The sequence below is a fragment of the Chrysemys picta genome, chromosome 2 (genome assembly GCF_011386835.1).
Source record: "Chrysemys picta bellii isolate R12L10 chromosome 2, ASM1138683v2, whole genome shotgun sequence".
NCBI lineage: Eukaryota > Metazoa > Chordata > Testudines > Emydidae > Chrysemys > Chrysemys picta.
In genome coordinates this window covers 172231000-172251174 of record NC_088792.1, presented here as the reverse complement: position 1 = coordinate 172251174, position 20175 = coordinate 172231000, and the positions used below count along the sequence as shown (strand labels likewise).

The 20175-nt window shown below is 45.0% G+C and overlaps 1 protein-coding gene across 2 annotated transcripts in view; it reads right to left on the bottom strand.

The window, feature by feature from the left end:
* The window catches only part of EXOC2 (exocyst complex component 2), a 201365-nt gene extending 186202 nt beyond the window's left edge, over positions 1–15163 (bottom strand). Inside the window, exon 1 of one of the 2 annotated variants that reach the window (XR_010598715.1) lies at positions 14977–15112. The gene's annotated coding sequence lies outside the window, so the exon portion shown is untranslated. Of the gene's footprint in view, positions 1–14976 lie in introns of both variants that reach the window. The other variant, XM_065584883.1, reaches the window with a different exon arrangement.
* Between the last annotated feature and the right edge of the window lie 5012 nt (positions 15164–20175).

The following is a 20175-nucleotide window of genomic DNA, read 5'->3' as shown; positions in this document are numbered from 1 at the left end:
GGGCTCCGGCGGCGCAGGGTCCGGAGGCATGGGGGCTGCCCGAAGCCGGTAGCGCTCGGGCAGCTTGGCTCTTAAACAGAGCCGAAGAGTCAGGGGAGGAGCAGAGCCTCCGGCCGCGGCGGCTCTGCTCCTCCCCTGACTCTTCGGCTCTGTTTAAGAGCCGAGCGCTACGGGCTTTGGGCAGCCCCCATGCTTCCGGACCCTGCGCCGCCGGAGCCCGGGAGGGGAAGTGCCCGGCCGGGGGCGCAGGGTCCAGAGGCATAGGGGCTGCCCGAAGCCCAAGCGCTACCGGCTTCACGGTTTGCCGGGCAGCCTCCAGACCCTGCGCCCCCGGCTGGGCGCTTCCCCTCCCGGGCTCCAGCTGCGCTGGGGAAGCGCCGTCCCGGGGCACAGGGTCTGGGGGCTGCCCGGCAAACCGTGAAGCCGGTAGCGCTCGGGCAGCCCTTTTCGTGTGGCTGGGAGTGGGAGGGGGCGGAGTTAGGGCGGGTTGGGGCGGGGCTGAGGTGGGGAATGGGCGGGGCCAGGGCCCCGTGGAGGGTCCTCTTTTTTTATTTGTTAAATATGGTAACCCTACAACTGACTAAAGTAGTACAGCTAGTCTCAGTGGGGCACTGTGTTGTAAGGGTCATCAGACATAGATCCAATTGCAGGATCAAGCCCCTAATATAGTCAAATAAGCACTAACAAATCATGAACAAAAAACCAACTCAATACCCACTAACCTTCAGTGTCAGAAATTTCCCACCCAAATTCAGTAAACAATGAAGCTCTAACACAGCTATATTTGAGATCCTAAGTTCTTCTGTGTAAAGTATAAAAGAACTTTTCAGAAGGTCCTGAACAGAAAGTACCAAAGTATTCTACTTATCCATAAGACTAGAACAACATGAGCGAGAACAATGCAAGTTTCCCCACACTGCCCTACAATGTGTCTTGATTGTTACACATAGGGACCACTTCTACTGGCTAGAAGGAAAAAGAAGATACAATAGTTCAATCCATTTGTTCACTGGCATCCTTGCTAAGACTCTCAAGGGTGGTTTGTATGTATGATGCGAATACCTGTCCAACAGGAACTATATTGAGACCACCCATTCATGTCACATCGTTCAAAAAAGCCATTAGCTAAAAATGATTCTAGCTAGTCAGCTGAATTTGAAATACTGACCTATAGATAAAAGACACAAAAGATTACAGATGACCCCAAAATGCTAGTTTCTAATTTTCTACTTCCATTAACTTATTTTTAAAGAAGTGTAAACTGGAAACTAAACATGACTTCTATAATTCTAGGAAGAAGCACATTAGGAAAATACTAAATCATAGCCAGAGTCCATGCCTAGGGTTATAATTATAAATGTAGCCCCAAATAGGAAACCCGGCACAAAAATTAACTATTTACCAGGTTTATAAAAACTGGTTGAAATACCACAATTCTCTCTCTTTTTATTATATGTGCCCAACACCATGCTGCCAGCAAGTGGAAAAGAGACATTTCCCAATTCTGTCATCTTCTGTGCTTTTGTGAATCTGCTAGTCTCTCAGCAACAAACTCAGAGCTATTAAAGACCATTGTTCTTTCCAGTGAGCACCCAAAGTGAAGCTTGAAAAATATATCCACTACAAAACACCTGACTATAAAGAATGTTCAGATAGGCTTTTTCCAGCAATAATTATCACTTTGAAGTTTAATTAGTTAATTTCCCGTTGTCTCCATTATTAAAAAAAACCGTTTTACAAAACTGCTGTCGTACTTCTGTGAGGAGTGTTCTTCATTGGCAGTTTGGATGTGGAAAGACAGGTTTCTCAGCAATATTTTTTGCTGAAAAGTTAGTCTAATTAAAGAAATTTCCTTAGGACCTTTCTTCTTTGTTTGATTTGGACCATATTCCTTTATTACAGTAGTTGTCTCTTTTTTAGTATCTTGAGAAAACAAAGTCACAAAAAAGGTGTAATCTAGCATACACATCAGTTGCTTGATTGCTTTCCATGACTGTTTCCAGATAAGTCTTTTTGATATCATGTTGGCTATCATAATTCTTGCTGTGAAGTGCAAGGAGCTGAGAAGTATCCACTACAAACAAAACTGTTGGAGACATCTTGCAAGATGAGCACAATTCTTTTCTCTTTAAATTAATTTCTCAAGTAAGTTTTCTGATCACAAATATGGATCTGGCAAAACACACAGAAACAGCAGAGGCTATCAGATCTGCTAAGAAAGCTATTTAACCTTTGGGACTACTCTGAGAATTCTGATTCACTTTCTAGGACAAGCTGGACGGCCAAATGACAAGGGATGTGAGAGAATAAAGGAATTGTCATAACTGATCAGACCAGTATTGCTGACGTTACCAGAATCTGAAATAATTTAGTCATAGTTGTTCAGGACTTCGATGTATCATGTTGCCCATTGGATTCACATGTGGACAAGGCTATCATGAGAATGATTGCAGACATTAGGAGGCAACTTTCTGCACCAAACACTGGAAGAGGTGTAGGGGGAGAGTCACACTCAGCTTCGGTAATTATCGAGGGATGGGGGTGTTTTACTAACCTGTTGCGGATGTGTGTAAGTGCTTGAGAAAGTGCTTGAGACTAAGTAAAGTTTAGCTTTAAGTGAAAGCACTCTTGTGTTGTCCTGTTTGTGCCAGCCACCTATCGGTCGGACGGCCGTGTCTCTCCTGATTCATTTCTTGACACCAACTCGCACAGAGTAAAAGTTACCAAGAGCTTTGGGTTGAAAAAACCCCAGGTAACAGAGGAGAATTAACAATTAGATTTTTTGGAGTTTTGTCAATAGAGAAAACACCAGTTAAGAGGTCATAAAGATGAGTTCCAGGCTTCTGAAAAAGTAAAGTCACTTGGTTCCAATTACTGAAAACCCAGTTAAATTAAAGTCCCCAGCACTTTGCAAGATGAAATTTCTCACAAGCACTCAACCTGAAAGATTCTCTCTCAGATGAAAGAGTAATACTGGGGTCACAGTGCATTGCTGCAGTCATCCAGCAGAGGGAATCTGAATTCAAAAGAGGAAATTAAAAATATGACTTATTTGCCATCATTGTGGTGGAACGAGCACATCTACCGCATAAGCTATGTCAAGACCAATACATGTTCATGAATGTGTTTTAGTCACAAAATACCTAATGAAAAAATTCCAACATTCATAAAAATATTATTGTTCAACCAGTTCTGGTGCAAGGCACAGCAGGAATGCCCAGCATGGCATGCTTCATTTTCCAGAGTATTCATCAGAGAATTAGTTCCATTAACTGCCTTCTAATATACAAGGAACTGCAAATTTGGAAGTGATGTGTTAGGGACCCCTGGCCCACTAATATCGATTAGCACTTACATGCTCTCAACAGAGGCAGACTTTTGAAACACACTTTAAAAAATACAAGCCAAAAAACCTTAACAGATTCCATAAATTGAAGAGTCTATCATCCTGGTTAACTATGAAACATACTTTTCCGACAAACAAATCTAATGTATTTGTTCAATACCGAAAATGCCAAGTGTTTCTTGGAGAACACTGCGATACAACAGAGTCAATAAAGAAGCATGGCAAATGACCCAGAGGAGGACAATGAAATGATTTACTAATAAGTTCCTTAGATTTTTAATTCAAAGCCACTGCAAATCAATGAAAATCACTACTGCACCCTTTTCTGTGCTTTATCTTCCCAGCAATATAAATTCAGACAGACAAGCTACACAAACCAAGATTTAAAAGTAGCCAAAAAGAAACACAATGAAAATAACTGACATTTATTAACCCCTCTGGAGATCTTCAGTGCCCTACAATTTCCACAGCCTTCAACACTGCATCAATAATACAAAGTCTAATCCCGCAAGCCTGCCAGAAAAGACTGGGAAGTGAATAAGCTAAACAATGCTGAAATTCCAAGTGATATTAAGAGTCCATGCACGTTTATTTATATAATAAAAGAAGACTTGTCAACTTAAACAAGAAATGCTCATGGATGTTATATTTTGTGGAGAAAAAAAGTCTTCAAAACACCACTAAGCTACTTATAATGAAAAGATGAACAAGTATGAAATAAAGGGTAATATCACTGTTATATGGAAATAGTAAAGCCTCGTTTGTCTTAGCTTGTCGTATCTGGCACGTTGAGTCAAGCCAATATTAACATTGACAAACATGTTAATTTACAGGACAGTGTCACATGCCAAAATCAATTTAGAATTTGAAAGTATAAATTTGTGGGAGATGGGGGACAAATTATGGAAAACAAAAATGTGATTTTATATTAAATGACCTGATGTGATGCCTTATTCTGTTGTTAAAGGAACATGTTTTGGTCACATGATCTAGTCAGCCATCAGGTCTATATGTTAGTTATATTATCTTTGAGTAGCCGAGTAATGCCCATTCAATAGTTTTGTTTTCACAGCGACTATACTTGTATATCTTAAAACTCTTGCTTTACTTATAGGGTGACCAGACAGCAAATGTGAAAAATCGGGACAGGGGGTGGGGGGTAATAGGAGCCTATATAAGAAAAAGACCCAAAAATCGGGACTGTCCCTATAAAATCGGGACATCTGGTCACCCTATTTACTTAACCCAAAAAAGGTATACCTTCATGGCAATATATCTTGACACAGTGAAAGCAAAATAATCACAGCATTCAGCAATGTCACTAAGATTTCTGAGTCACAAGGGATTAGAAGTCTGGACCTGAAGCAGATGCTGTGAAAGCACTTGGTAGAGGAGCTCAGTGCATATTTCAGACTGCACTGCAGCTGCAAGGGATTGACGCCGCTAACTATGGAATCAAGCTCAGGAGAAACTCCGGGCATAGTTCCGGCATCCGAAATAAATTAAAGTAAACAGTGTTGCTTTCTCTCATCCACCCTGTTAGCAGCCTCTCTGCCGAGCTGGAGACCACACACCCAGACCACACAGCACCAGCTGAACTCACTCGCACGCAACATCTAGGAGCTGTCACTCTACTGAGGTATGAAGAGGAAAGATGAAGAGGGTGGGGGGACGGGAGTGTGTGTGTGTTTAAGAAAGCTGCTGCCTTCTGCTCCTATCCTTGCAGCTGGCTTGTGTGTTGTGAGGTTTGGGGAGGAAGGAAAGGAGAAAGAAGAAATCCATAATCCTTGCTGAGAAAACATACCAGTAATGGCCTTTTGTAGTAATGAGTTGCACTCCTCTTGTAGCAGTTTAGTAGCTGATGAAGGGTTAACATCAATTAACATGAATTAACCTCCTATCTATCACATGTCAAAAAATCTTAGGCTTGTATCAAATACTAAATTGTAAATACTAAATGACTGCAGTATGTGCAACAGATCTATCTGGAGAACGTGTGTTAAATATTCAAATAAAGTACTTGACATGTTTTATATTTGAAAAAGATTATCACAAAACAAACTCCATTAACTAAGGGCCAGATTACATTACCCTTATTCAGGGCTTGTCCACACACAGAAGAGATGCATAGATTTAAATTAAATCAGTTTCGAATCACACCTTTAACTAAATCGGTCCAATTTAGTACTTAAACCAAGCCTCACTTTGAATAGTATCTTACACCACAAGCAGTCTCATTGAAGTCATTGGGATTACCTGTAATACAAGGTGCCACTCAGTGTAAGAGTATCTCAATCTGGCCCTATGAGTTAAGGCTGCACAAGGGCATAGCCCACCAACATAAACTACTGAAACCAAGGAAATTACCCTTTCAGTGGTCACACTTAGAAAGTGTCTTTTGTTGTGACAGATTCAACCACTTTAAGAATACCCACTATTATTTTTTAAGATGTGGGGGATACCATTAAAACCAATATCTGTCAAAACAGAAAAAATTGAAATGAGACCATTTAAAAACTTTAATACCTTTCCACCCTGGGCACACTTCACCATAATCAACCCTCACCCCTCAATCTGCCACCTATCCACCACCTACACCACATATTCCTCCTCCCTCAAACTCACTAAGAAACACACAACCTTAAGACAGGTTTCAGAGTAGCAGCCGTGTTAGTCTGTATCCGCAAAAAGAACAGGAGTACTTGTGGCACCTTAGAGACTAACAAATTTATTAGAGCATAAGCTTTCGTGGGCTACAGCCCACTTCTTCCACGAAAGCTTATGCTCTAATAAATTTGTTAGTCTCTAAGGTGCCACAAGTACTCCTGTTCTTTTTACACAACTTTAACTTTGCCCATACACACAATCCAACATCCCATATCCACTCAATCACCTATCTGTCTAAATCACAACCTACATACTTTACTCACTCATTCAGCAAAATCACCCACAAAAAACTAAAGCTCATAACTCTTTTACTTTCTTTCCACACTACAATAATTCCTATACGACAAAACAAATTTGTTTCATAACCCAGGGTTATTATGGTTTGCCCTAGCATACAAAATAACCAGAAACACTCACCAAGATTTTATGAAATGTAACACAAAACATACTGCAAAATTTACTTCATAAGCATGCTTAATTCCTTAAATTCATATTGTCCAAGACTTAAAAGTTTCAATTCTACAAATATTATACAAAAAACATAAATCCCAGTCTACTTTTCACTGTTTTGTATCTGCCCTTAGATACAGAAACACTTTCGCTACTCCTAACCTATTATAACATTTCAACCAAACCAATCCAGATTTTCTTTAAGGCATTCTTCATTGATGCTGAATAGGCTTGAGAGGAGTAAAGGTCTTTTAAAATTGGTCAAATTCTGAACTCAAGTGCCCCATAATCTACTATTTGACTTCCACAAATTTCTACCATGTTGATGCCCCATAAACTGTGAAACAATCTCTTTCACAAACACAGAAAGGATTACCTTTCAAATCTCAAATCAAGATTGTCACACTATTCTTGGCAGTTTACATTTTACTTTAAAACAGCCTGTTTTCAATGGACATTAGTCCATTAAATCACTTGTTTCTTATCCCTTCCTTTAATTTGTCTGACTTAACATGTCAAAATACATATACTGATATTTGGTAATCCCTAAAAATACTAATCACCCATTTGAAGTATTGATCAACAGCTTTGGCATTTACTAGTTAGATGAATTTACATAGTAAATTCAATAACATGAAGACCAAAAATGGACCTAGCCAGCCATACTGTCAGATAGCTCACAAGCTTTCTATAAATTTCCAGACTAGCAAATCAAACCCTCTCCTAATTTAGGACTCCACCTACTTCTTTCTCCAACATCCATTGAAAGTTTATTCCATCCACTAGCCTTCCAATCTCCAATCACCAGTGATTCTGCCCACATATCCCCTTCGACTCAAGGCTTCTACAATTCTGTAACTGTCTTACTGTTTCCTAATAAACCTAACAGTCTTTACAAGAATGTTAGTGTTCTCAATAATCTCCTTTCAACTTCTTAAATTAGTTAAAAGTTCTTATTCACAGATTGAAATTGGAGCCTGATGTTTTGAGCATCAAAAAACTTTCAAACATGTTTATGTAAATATATTAAGAAGTTTAAAAAAAACAAACTAAATAAATTCCACTGGGTGGGTTTTTATTTGTTTTACTAGAGAAAAAAATAAAACATCAGAGGTTTTTCATAACCTCATGTATCTACATACTCTATTCTTCAGCCAAGCATTATTAGTCATAAAATAACCACATCTATACAATTAATATGGCTGGAGTAAACCTTGTGTTTGTTGGTGAGGATATAAGTGGCGGGGAGGCTGATAAAGTGAAGTGATGTTTGCAGTGTGGCATCATTGGTTCCTTGGTTTTTACCCTTTAATGCTCTTGTGCCACTATAACTAAAAGTATTTTGCACTCCCCAATACCCCATGCTTGCTACTGACCCTGATTCAGCAAAGTACTTAGGCATGTACCTGACTTTTAAATACACGAGGAGTAGTCCCTATGCAACATGTGCTTAAATGCTTTCCTGAACGTAGGCCTGTATGCACAGATATGCATATACTATGTTTCCCTCAGTTTAACACAGGCAATATGTCTGTATTAATATTGGAGGTGGCCTGTGTGCTCCCAATCTGTAGCCTGGATCTTCTATGTAAAAGCATGTCTCTCGTGTGATTATGAAGAACTGAAGCTGTCTGTAAAGAATTAAAGTTCGTCGCTTTCCGTGATGATGAAAAGGGACTGTGTTATGATAACAAAAGCATACCACCCTTCTTTATAGTTCCTTAAGATTATTTGTCAAGAACATAATGTTCATTTTTGCAGCATGAAACAATGTATGAATGTTGAGAACCATTTCAGTCACACACACCACCAGACATTTGAAAATTTTCAATAATAGCAATTTTAAAGTAGTTAGATTTTTGAAAATTCAGTGTGTCTGTATTCACCATTAGGTACTCACCAGTGGGAAGTTTTTGTTTCATTTAGAGAAATAACTTTTAAGTGAAAAGTCTAACCTTAACTTTGGAGCTGCTATCAGCCCCATTAGATATAGAGCAGTGGTGACCAACCGGTCGATCGCGATCTCCGGCGGTGCAGTGTGGCTGTTGCTAAGGCAGGCCCCCTGCCTGTCCCGGCTCCACACTGCTCCGGGAAGTGGCCAGCACAGCCCCGGGGGCAGGGGAGCAGGGGTCTCCCTCCACACGCTGCTCCTGCCTGCAAGCACCGCCCCCACAGTTCCCATTGGCTGGGAACAGGGAGCTGTGGGCAATGGGAGCTGCGGGGGTGGTACTTACAGAGAGAGGCAGCATATGGAGCCACATGATCCCCTCCTCCTCCCCCACCCCCGGCGGCCACAGGGGCATGTTGGTCCTTTCCGGGAGCAGCGTGAGGCTGGGGCAGGCAGGGAGCCTGCCTTAGCCTTGCTGTGCCGCCAACCAGGAGATGCCCAAAGTAAGTGCTGCCCAGCGGGAGGCCGCACCCCAACCCCCAGCCTCCTCCCGGGGCCAGTACTCCATACCTCTTCCTGCACCCCGAACTCCCTTCTGCACCCCAAACCCCAGCCTCCTCCCAGGGCCAGCACCCCATACCCCTTCCTGCACCCCAAACCCCCTTCTGCACCCTGAACCCCAGCCCTGAGCCACCTCCTGGAGCCAACACCCCATACCCCTTCCTGTACTCTGAACCCCCTTCTGCGCCCCAACCTCCAGGCCCCTCCCAGAGCCAGCACCCTGCACCCCAACACTCACCCCAGCCCTGACCCCCTCTCAGAGCCAGCACCTCATACCCCCTCCTGCACTCCAAACAGCCCCCTCCCAGAGCCAGCACCCTGTACCCCAACACTCTGCCCCAGCCCAGAGCTCCCTCCTGCACCCAAACTCCCTCCCGTAGCTTGCACCCCTTACCCCCTCCTGCACATCAATCCCCTGCCCCAGGCTCAGCCCAGAGCCTCCTCCCACACTGCGAACCGCTCAGCCCCAGCCCAGAGTCCACACCCCCTACCAAACCCTAACCCCCTACCCCTGCCTGGTGAAAGTGAGTGAGAGTGGGGGAAAGTGAGCAACGGGGAGGGAGTGATGGAGTGAGGGGAGGGCGGGGCTTTAGGGAAGGGGCAGGGTAGATCCTGGGTTGCCCTTAAATTCAAAAATTATCTTTGGCGTAAAAAGGTTGGAGACCACCGATATAGAATATATTGTTACAGATATTATGACACAGAGTCAGTAAAGCTTAACCAAAAAGGGTTAAAAATATACCTGAACACACTTCTAGGGGCCTATACATTCATTTAGGTCCCAATACTGCAGTCAGATCCAGGCCCCCAATACAATGCAATTGGATTCTTGTATACAGTATAGTGCAGAACCCCACTGACTCTGCAGTTCTGCACACGCACAAGGTCTGGCTAGATGAATCTGATTGGGAGGTCAGGACCCTATTTTGTTATCAGTTTCCTTGGATGTTGATAGAATATAGACCTCTTTAGGGCTTTACTTCACTAGGAAGCTCAATCATATTTAAAACCGGAGGGGGAGAGTGGGAGGGAGGGGGATTTACTTTTTTGTTTGTTTTTTATAAACACAATTGAGTATGGTCCCAAGTGCCAGAAGGGTTACCATGACTACCTGACAATGCTGACCACAACTTGTTTTTATCTACATTGAACAGTCAGCATCATATCATTATCTCTACTGTTAAAAAAAACGGAGTTTAAATTATTCAGTTTCCTACTGAAGAAGATGCCTTAGACTCATCCATTAATAGTCTAAAAATTAGTATTTTAAAAATATATTTACTCCGGTTTTGACCTAAAAAAATATGTAATACATCAAATATAGTGGTGAGGAATATAGTGTTGTTTGTTTTAAGCGTGTTACTGATAAGCCGTCTAGGATGTTAAGATTCTATAGGAAAATTGAGCCTTTCCATTATAAACCTCTAATTTCAGGAATTTGTAATCTAGCATTAAAAAGTGTATCCAAGGCTGACTTTTGGCATGAGATCCCAGAAGACAGGTGGTTTTGCCTCTATCAAATTTTGAGGTTGGGGGAACTTGCCACTGTTTTTGAGATATAGAAATGTAAACAAACCGATTAATTTTCAGATTGCTTTTATACTTCAATTTGAAATCTGTTTTATTTTTGCAACTGATAGTTTGTCGGCTGTAAACACAGACTAGTGCCTTTGGCTACATTAAGGTTAGGAGGATGGCATGTGAACTCTAAGTCTTTAACTTTGAAAAGTTACCACTATGCATATGCACTACCTAATATCCAAGGAAAAAAACATTTTTTTATTTTTAATCACACTTACTTTATATGATATTAAAATCACTGCCTAGATCATCCCCCACAATCAACATGTAGAGGGAACCCTCCCAGGGCAGTTCTCCTCCCTCCCACAGCACCATTTTGCTTTCACTGTGAAAGACAATCCATGAGCCCACAATGCACACTGCAAGTGGGGAGTGAAGTAGGTAGGCCAGAATGGAGGGGGAAAGTGTGGATGGACCAGAGGCAATGCTAGTGGTGGATGAACATAATTTCTCTCCATATCCACCAGTATATTTAGAGATGAGTCAGCTAGGGCCTGAAACTCTGGACCTCCAAACAGATGGCCCCGGGGATCCAGTAGATTTGGGGAAGGTGGGCACAAGAGCTTTTTCTTGAGGAAGAAAAAAAGTCACCTCCTCCCAACAGTGGAGGGATCCTCAAGAAAACTTCTTCCTCAGGATCTCCTCTCCCAGGGTTTATCATGGGAATGGTTTGATCTGGTTCATTGTCGCTACATGACACTGTTGGATACATCATTGTATGATGACAAACCTCATCTAAGAACCAGTCCATTGGATCAAACCACCAATTTTTAGAAAAAGCATATGGATAAAGGCTGCACGATAACAACAACTAGCTTTTACACAGCATTTTTCATCAATATATCTCAACGTGCTTTTCAGGGCAGTCAGTATCATTATTCCTATATAACAACTAGGAAAGCAGAAGCACAGAGATGAAGTCACTCCATCTGTGAGCAACATACATTTAGAGAAAACTGACAAAATATGTATACATGCTAGCCTTTCAGGGTTTGTAGCTCTGGGCAGTATCAATCTTTTTGCTTTACAGGCCTATTTTTGCTGGAAACAGAAATGCAGGGTAAATTATAATCCAGGCTGCTTTACATAAATTGACATAATTTAGCAGTTGAAATAATGCAACTTTAAAAACATCTCTCACATTCAACCTTCTATCTTTGTCAGATATTCTGAACTTTACATTTAGAATTTTAGCGATAAATCAGGATTTTTGATATTTTCAGATTTCTGCATAAGTAGAAATACATTTAAAATAAGACTGAAATTAAATCTGATTTATGTTTTTTGAAAATATGCTTCCTTAAACTCCCTGACTTCATAATTATTTAAATATTTTTTTAAAAATTAGTTGAATATGTTACACACTGCTTATTTTTGCAATTTTCATCATGATAGGATTCATGACGTAGACTCTCTCGTCTAATCACCTATTTTATTTACTACTTTGGATCAAATTCACTATGCTGAGTGGTCCAACACAGAAAGGAATATATAAATACAACCAGATAAAGAAATTTCTAAATCTGGACTATGGCAAGACTGTCAGTATATTTTAAATCTGAAAACATTTAGTGTTTGCTTTTGCCTTAGCTACTGTCAATGCTGCTCTGTAAACATGTTTTAGGACCATGAGAAATCTTAAAGCCCAAAACATTCTGAGGTTATATCTACACAGCAAATGAAGACGTGGCTGTAAAGCAAGTAAGCATACCCACCCTAGCTTTAATCTAGCTAGCATGAGTACTAATAGTAGTAAAGACATGACAGCACAGACTTCAGCAAGGGCTAGCTTACCCAGGGTCCCACCAAGGTTGTATAGTGGCGAGTAGCCTGCACTGAAAGCCATGTCGCCACATCTTTATTACTATTGATACCTGCACTAGTTAGATTAAAAGTACACCTTCATTTGCTGTGTAGGAGTAACCTAAATGACAGGAACTTTATGAACATTACTACATTTATTAGAGGAACAATATTTGTATTATGCTCTTTTCAAATCACAGTGTTCTGAATATTTCATGATTTAATACAAAACATTAAAAGCTTTACAAGATTTTAATGAAGCTTAGTAACAAGGAGTGAATTGGTGGTTGGAAAGGAAAGAGGAGATATAGATGCCTGTATGATTTGAAGAGCTTCTCTTCTACTAGCTAAGCAGGCATGTAACACAAAATAGGGGAGCAATTTGGCTAGATAAGTAGCTTTCTGCCTGAAATTTGTCATGTGTGGTCTCCTGTCAACATCATTTTTTGGTGTGGAAATCTGGAGTTAATTAGATGTAACATTTTAGAAATGCAGTACTTTGACAAGAAGCCACTTAAGTTTTGAAAAATTGTAAACTGGAGAAGGGGGATTATATCAAAAGATAATCTGGCCTAAAAGACTCATCTATTTAATTCACTGAAAATTATTTCCTAAACATGTTTTCTGGATGAATGGATGGTTAATTTTAGTTATTTACTACAGTCTTCTAAGCTTCTCAAAACTCTATGAGCTCCCCAGCAGATTTTATAAGGCTTGCAGAAGAAAAGGTATTTACCAACACCATGAAACAGCCAAGTTTGAAGGACTTTTAAAAAGTATGCAGGTTTAAATGATGCTATTAGAGCAAGCAAAATATGCTAATTAACTCACCTGCCATCAAGGATATAATCTAATTAACGCACTTGGTAAAGAATATACAGGGCTACTACCATGTTTATCTTGACAGCTTCATCCAAAAAAATTCTCACACACCCCTCTGCAGCAGAGCTCATTGAAATTCTACTTCACTGGAAATGCCCTCATTTCAAAATTTGGTTTTGGTCCACTTCAGACTGAAACCAATTCCCCCCGAAAAATAGTGTTTCCCAAACAAAATATGCTCCCTGCTCCCCACAGCTGCTCAGTAAAAGGGACATGATTGTTTCACCACTGCTATTCAAGGGTGGACAGCAGTGAAACTGACATGAATCATATCAGCAGCTGCTGGACACCCTGGCCTGGATGCAGACTGCCCAAGGGCCAGGAATCTCAGGGCTCCAAAACTCCTGGACCAGCTGGCTCACTGGGCTGCCCCGCTCCCCCAGCATAAGAAGTCATATCCCTTGAGGGTCAGGCAGCCAGCTGGCCAGGGAGTCTGGAAGCCCTGAGAGCTGGAGTTTTCAGAGCTTCCAGTTTCCTTGCTGCAGAGCCAGGGCTCTGAAGATTTCCAGGCTCCCCATGCCACTGCACAAAGTGTGGAAGTACAATCGAGTACTCCTCAACTGTAGCTTACAATGAAGAGCAAATACCACTGCTTGCCCATATACAGTATTTATGGTGCCTTTAGAATGTAAAGTCTTAGTATCAATGATTTCACTCTTCAGTGAAGAATACATCTGTAGTGACACAGACATAATAAAAACTGAACAAGAGCTTTCATTTAATTGAAAAACGTAGGTTTTTTTTAATATCGACCTCCAATATTTGATATCAAGCAGGTGAACAGGAATGTGTTGGAAGCATCACAGAAATGACAGCACATTGCAGCCTCAGCTGCATCCTTCAGGTAGCTTCTGCAACACATTGGTCAGTGGCCAACTTGACAAAATATCAATGATTATGGAGGCCAGCTATAAGGGTATGTCTATACTGCATTGTAAACCCAGGTCTGTGGGACCTGGGCTTGTGAACTCAGTGGGTATGTCTATACTGCGATTAGACATCTGTGGCTGGCCCCTGCCAGCTGACTCATGCTTACAGGGTTCAGGCTAAGAGCTGTTTAATTGCAGTGTAGACATTTGGGCTTGGGCTGCAACCCAGGCTCTAGGACCTTGCAAGCTGTGAGGGTCCCAGACCTCAGCCCAAGCATCTACAACAAAATTAAACAGCCCCTTAGCAGGAGCCCCACCAGCATGAGTAGCTAGTAAGGGCCAGCCACAGATGCCTAACTGCAGTGTAGACAAACCCAGTGTTTCCAAACCAGCGCTCATTGCAAATGTGGGTCCCACAGCCGGACCCGGGCCTCACAGCCGTGCTAACTAATGCACTACTACGCAGACCTTCTGAGTCGGGCCTGCGGCTTGAGCCGCGTCCACACTGCAAATGACAGTGCTTGGATCCGAATACGCCCTGACCCGGGCCCCGCGTACTGCAGCCGTAACCTGCGCTCCCCCGGCCTTGCGCAGGCTCCGCCGCAGCCCCGTGGGGCCCAGCGCAGCTGTGCCGGGCTGAGAGAAGCGGAGCCTCCGGCAGCCCCACGCCCCCGTCACAGTGTTGGGGGGCGGGGGGGGAATGGCCTCCCCCGCACAGAGCCAGCGCCCAGCCGGGGCAGGATAACGGGCGGGTCCCAACGGCCCCATCCGGATCGTTATTATGAACGACAGCAGAGGCAAAGCGGGTCCGCAGTGAAACACCCCCTCCCGGGGGCAGGAGCCGCAGAGGCACGCGGGGGGGGGGGGAGGCTGCTCCGCAGGTCAGAGCCGGCTCGCGCTGACTTGGAGCGAGGGGGGGCGTCACTCACCGGCCGCCGCGGTGTTTGTAACCAGCGCTGGGCAGCTTCCCTCCCGGCAGCGCCTCCGCCTCTCGCACGGCCAGCCCGCCGCAGTGGAGCCAAGATGAATCGATCGCCTGAGAGACGGAGCCAGAGCAATCGAGCGGCAGCTCCGCCCCTCCCGCGGCTTCCTTCTCCCGGCCCCGCCCCTGAGCTTGTTCTCCTCCTCCTTCCCCTCCCCCCTCCCACCAGTCCCGTCCCTTCGCCCTCAAGCGCAGGGCGAGGCCATTGGGGTTACTGGGTTTGAGACAGTGAAGGGGGGGCAGGGAGCTGGGGACAGCCGGGCGGGCCCCTGGGGCCAGGCGCTGTCCAGCCCCACGGAAGGCGCTTCAAGAAATAAAACCACCGAGGATGAGTGGGGAAATGCTGCTGAGAGACGGAATAAAGTAAGAGAAAGAAACAAAATAGGACCCGGGCTCCGCTCCTGCAAAGCTCTGCCAGGAGCTGCAGCGCACAGGCAACCTGCAACTGAGTATATTTTTCTGTTTCAAACTGGGCGTCTGGCTTGATTTGTATAAATCAAGATCTGATAAGGGTCCTGTTGGGGAGGCAGGAGGTTGGATTTTTTTTTTACCCATGTCCCAGTCTTCATCCAAAGTTGCACCTGTATAATGTATCCATTTTTAAAAACAATTTTAGATGAGCCTGGGCAAGCCCCTGCAGGGCTGCCCAGAGGATTCAGGAGGCCTGGGGCAAAGCAATTTTGGGGGCCCCTTCCATAAAAAAAAGTTGCAATACTATAGAATACTATATTCTCGTGGGGGCCCCTGTGGGGCCTGGGGCAAATTGCCCCACTTGCCCCCGCCCCTCCACCCCACCCCCCGGGCAGCCCTGAGCCCCTGTTGGGAAGAGGTTCTCGACCTGAGAAAGTTATATTGGTTTAACTTAAATCAGTTTTTAAACCACTGTCATTAATCTGATGTAAACCCTGCTATGGACACTCTTAGTTTGGTTTAAGAGGGGCTTATTGTGATTAGTTTACATTATTTTAATTAATTTATTCTAAACAAAATAAGGCCTTGTCTACACTGGTAAGATTCTGCGGTGTAATTCCCGAGGTTAACACACTGCCAAGCCACTTAGTGCACGGAAACCACCCCGATGAGAGGCTTTCTGCACTGAGGCTACAGCACTGCGGTGTCAGTGTAGACACCCTGGTTGATTACAGCGGGCTTCCGGGAGGTGTCCCACAATGCCTGTTCTCGCCTCTCTGGTCATCGGTTTGAATTCTACTGCCCTGCCCTCAGGTGACCAACCGTGAGCCCCACCCTGTAAATTCCTTGGGAATTTTGAAAGTCCCCTTCCTGTTTGCTCGGTGACGCGTGCAGTGGTCTCAGCACTTCTTTCCAGGTGACCACGCCTGCTCCACCCATCAGGCGATCCCCAGCTTGGAGCAATGCCAAGCTGCTGGACCTCATCAGTATTTGGGGAGAGGAAGCTGTCCAGTCCCAGCTGTGGTCCAGCCGTAGGAATTATGATACCTACGGACAGATTTCACGATGCATGACAGAAAGTGGCCATAACCAGGACACACTGCAGTGCAGGGACAAACTGAAGGAACTGCGGAACACCTACCACAAGGCGCAGGATGCAAACTGCCGCTCTGGTGCTGCGCCCACAAGCTGCCGGTTCTATAAAGAGCTGGATGCGATACTCGGTGGCGATCCCACCTCCACTGCAAAGACCACTGTGGATACTTCGGTGGCTCATGTGCGAGTCGAGAGTGGACTGAGCCAGGAGGAGGAAATCTTGGATGAGGATGTGGAGGGGGAGGGGACCCAGAGGCAGAGGATGACTCGGAGGTCAGAGATGCATGCAGCCCAGAGCTCTTCTCCACCCCAGAGAAGGCTAGCCAGTCACAGCTGTCGGAGCGTGGTGAAGCGCAAACAAGAGAGGAGGCCCCTGGTAAGTGGCTTTGATTTTGGGAATCGCTGAAGCAAGCTGTTGGGGGCAGGAGGGTTGCAGAAAGTAGGCTTGTGTCTGTATGATGCACGTACCACCACATGCCTAGTCTGAGCGGAGGAACAGAGTGTTGATTGACTCCCTCACTTCATGGGAATCTGCCTCAGAGATCTCCACAAAACTCTCATGGAGATACTGGGCAATCTGCTGCCACAGGTTCCTCGGGAACAGAGCTGCTTTGTTTCTTGCCCCATTAAGGGTAACTTTCCCATGCCACTCTGCCATCACTGGGGGGGGTGGGAGGGGGAGACCATTGCTGCACATAGGCAAGCTGCATAAGGACCAGGGCGGAAGCTGCAGTCATGGAGAAGACCCTCCCTTAATTCCCTGCTCACTCTCAGCAGCGAGATATCTTCCATAATGAACACAGCCTGTGGAAAATGTGGGGACAGTAATGATTATAAGGCCCTGCCTACAGTGCTGTCTCTCCCCAGGAGCCACATGCCTAGTGTACTGTAGGGTCCTGGAACACTGATTGCCCCTGCCCCTGCGGTTACTGACCATTTTGGGGGTCTTGAGGCTCCTGTGTGCTTGCCTGGGGTCAGCCAGTTAGTGACAGGTATGTCAATAGTGGCTGTGTTTTAAATCATTGAATCAGTGGTCTGTGTGTTGCAAACAATACTGCTTCTGTAAAATATTGCATTTTGGCTTCACAGGTATGACCTTGGGAGCCCAGCCTCCTTCTTTGTTGTTGCCGGCTGAACGGCTACGCAGAATTAGAAAGTGGCCACGAAGAACTAAAGAGGACTTTCTGCGTGATGTCATGATGCACTCTGCGGCCGAAAAGCAAGAATTGAAGGAGTGGCGGGACAGCGAGAAGAGGGACTGAAAGGAGAATGTGGCACATCAGAATGAAGCCACGAAGCTTCAGGATCTTTTCAGGGAGGAGATGACAAAGCACACCCGGGGTCTAAGTGTTAAAGCTTTATTAATAAAATAATAAAATACAGCAGAGTGTGCTGGGAATGCTCCCACGTCACTCAGGGGAAGAAAGAAAGCATTAGAGCCCCAAGCCCTAATCCACTTTCATACTCATACATGCACTACCCAAAACTGGCCAGGCCTGGGTGTAACGTAAGAAGAGGACGGGGAGGGGTGGATGGGAGATCTTGCCCTGGGCCCAGGTTGTCTGGGGAATCCGGTGTAATCTCCGAATTGCTCCAGTTCTTGGGCAGGTTTTTAAGTCCTGGGTTCCTTTGGGGGTGTCATCGCCCAGGGCCCTCTGTGTCTGGTGCTCTTTGTACCAGTCCTAATCGGCTTGCTGTGGCCTTCTCAGCTGCCAAAACACACCGGGTCCGGAGACTTTGTTTTCCCTTATGTTGGCCTTCACCGTCGCTGCCTCATTCGCTCTATTTTTGCTGCTATCTTTGCAGCTTTGCTCCCTTTAGTTCTCCTTTTCTCACGACAGGGCAGCTGTAGATTTCTTGTCTGTAGCTTTCTCATCGAGCCCATGACCTTGGGCCGGGGCCAGCATCTTCACACGGAGCTAGATAAAGTGCCGAGTTAACCCATTCTCTGCTTTTTTCCCCCCCTCCCCCCCCCCCCCCCCGGCCCTTGGCCTCTCTTACTTCTGCAAAGGAATCTTCCATTCCCCATTCACACACCTTTGACCCTCCCCAAAATGCTTTGCAATGCTTGCAACAGCGTTAGCCACATACAATGCTGATCTGCGTTCCCCAGGGACTCCCTGAGGGAGGGGGCCATTGGGGTGTGACACTACTAGCAATGCAAACTGAGCAGCTCCGCGCCCACCCTCTTCTGCAGCTGCTGTCAAAAAATTCTTTCCCATGTGCCCCCCCGATACCGCCAACACACTCTTAGCAACCTCCTGGATCCAGTCTGTACCCGCGGCATTCCACTCCTGCCCCGTCACAGTCCAGCCCTGCGGACTCCCAGTACCCACTGCACTCAACACCCGTCCCTCTGCAGTTTAGCCCTGCTGAAGTACAGTACCCGCTGCACTGTACTCCAAAGGACAAGCATTGCATATGATACCTGGACATCCACAAATCTTTAACTGTCCTGGGACCCCACCACCTCCTGGGACCTTCCCTTCCCCCCATTCTCCATAGTGCTGCTGTGGTTTTTTTGTTTCTCTCTCCAGTCTGGTGGTTGTTTTTTAATAAAATAATTGTTTTGGTTTGAAAGCAATCTTTATTTCATTAATTGAAAGCAAACAGAGCCCTGCAAAGCAACAGGCAATTTTCTTAAACCTTCATAGTGCATCGTCTGCACCAATCACAATCACCTCCCAGCATTACAACCACTGCCCTCCCGAGCGGAGCAACAAATATTAGTGTCTTTCAGCTTCAAATTGCTGGCTCAAGGCATCCCTGATCCTTATGGCCCCGCACTGCGCCCCTCTAATAGCCCTGGACTCTGGCTGTTCAAATTCAGCCTCCAGGCGCTGAGCCTCAGCGGTCCAGCCCTGAGTGAAGCTTTCACCTTTCCCTTCACAAATATTATGGAACGTACAGTATGCAGCTATAAGCATAGGAATATTGTCATCGGCCAGGTCCAGCCTCCCATATAGGCAGCGCCAGCAGGCCTTTAAACATCCAAAAGCACACTCAACAGTCATTCTGCTCTTGGTCAGCCTATTGTTGAACTGCTCCTTGCTGCTATCAAGATTCCCCGTATATGTTTTCATAAGCCATGGAATTAAGGGGTAGGCAGGGTCTCCCAGTATCATAATGGGCATTTCAACTTCCGCTACGGTAGGGTGACCAGATTTCCCAATTTTATAGCGACAGTCCCGATATTTGGGGCTTTTGCTTATATAGGTGCCTATTACCTCCAATTTTCGCACTTGGTATCTGGCCAGCCTAGGCTACGGTGATCTTCTGGTCTGGGAAGAAAGTCTCTTCTTTCAGCTTCCTGAACAGGCCAGTATTCCGAAAGATGCATGCACCATTCACCTTTCCAGACCAGCCTGCAATAATGTCCATGAAACGCCCACGGTGATCCACAAGTGCCTGGAGAACCATAGTGAAATACCCCTCCCGATTAATGTGCTAGGGGGTCTGGTGCTAGAATTGGAATACGTGTGCCATCTATCACTCCCCTGCAGTTAGGGAAGCCCATTTGTGCAAAGCCATCCACAGTGTCATGCACATTGCCCAGAGTCATGGTCTTTCGGAGCAGGATGCAATTAATGGCCCTGCACACTTCTGTCAACACGAGTCCAGTGGCCAACTTGCTCACTCT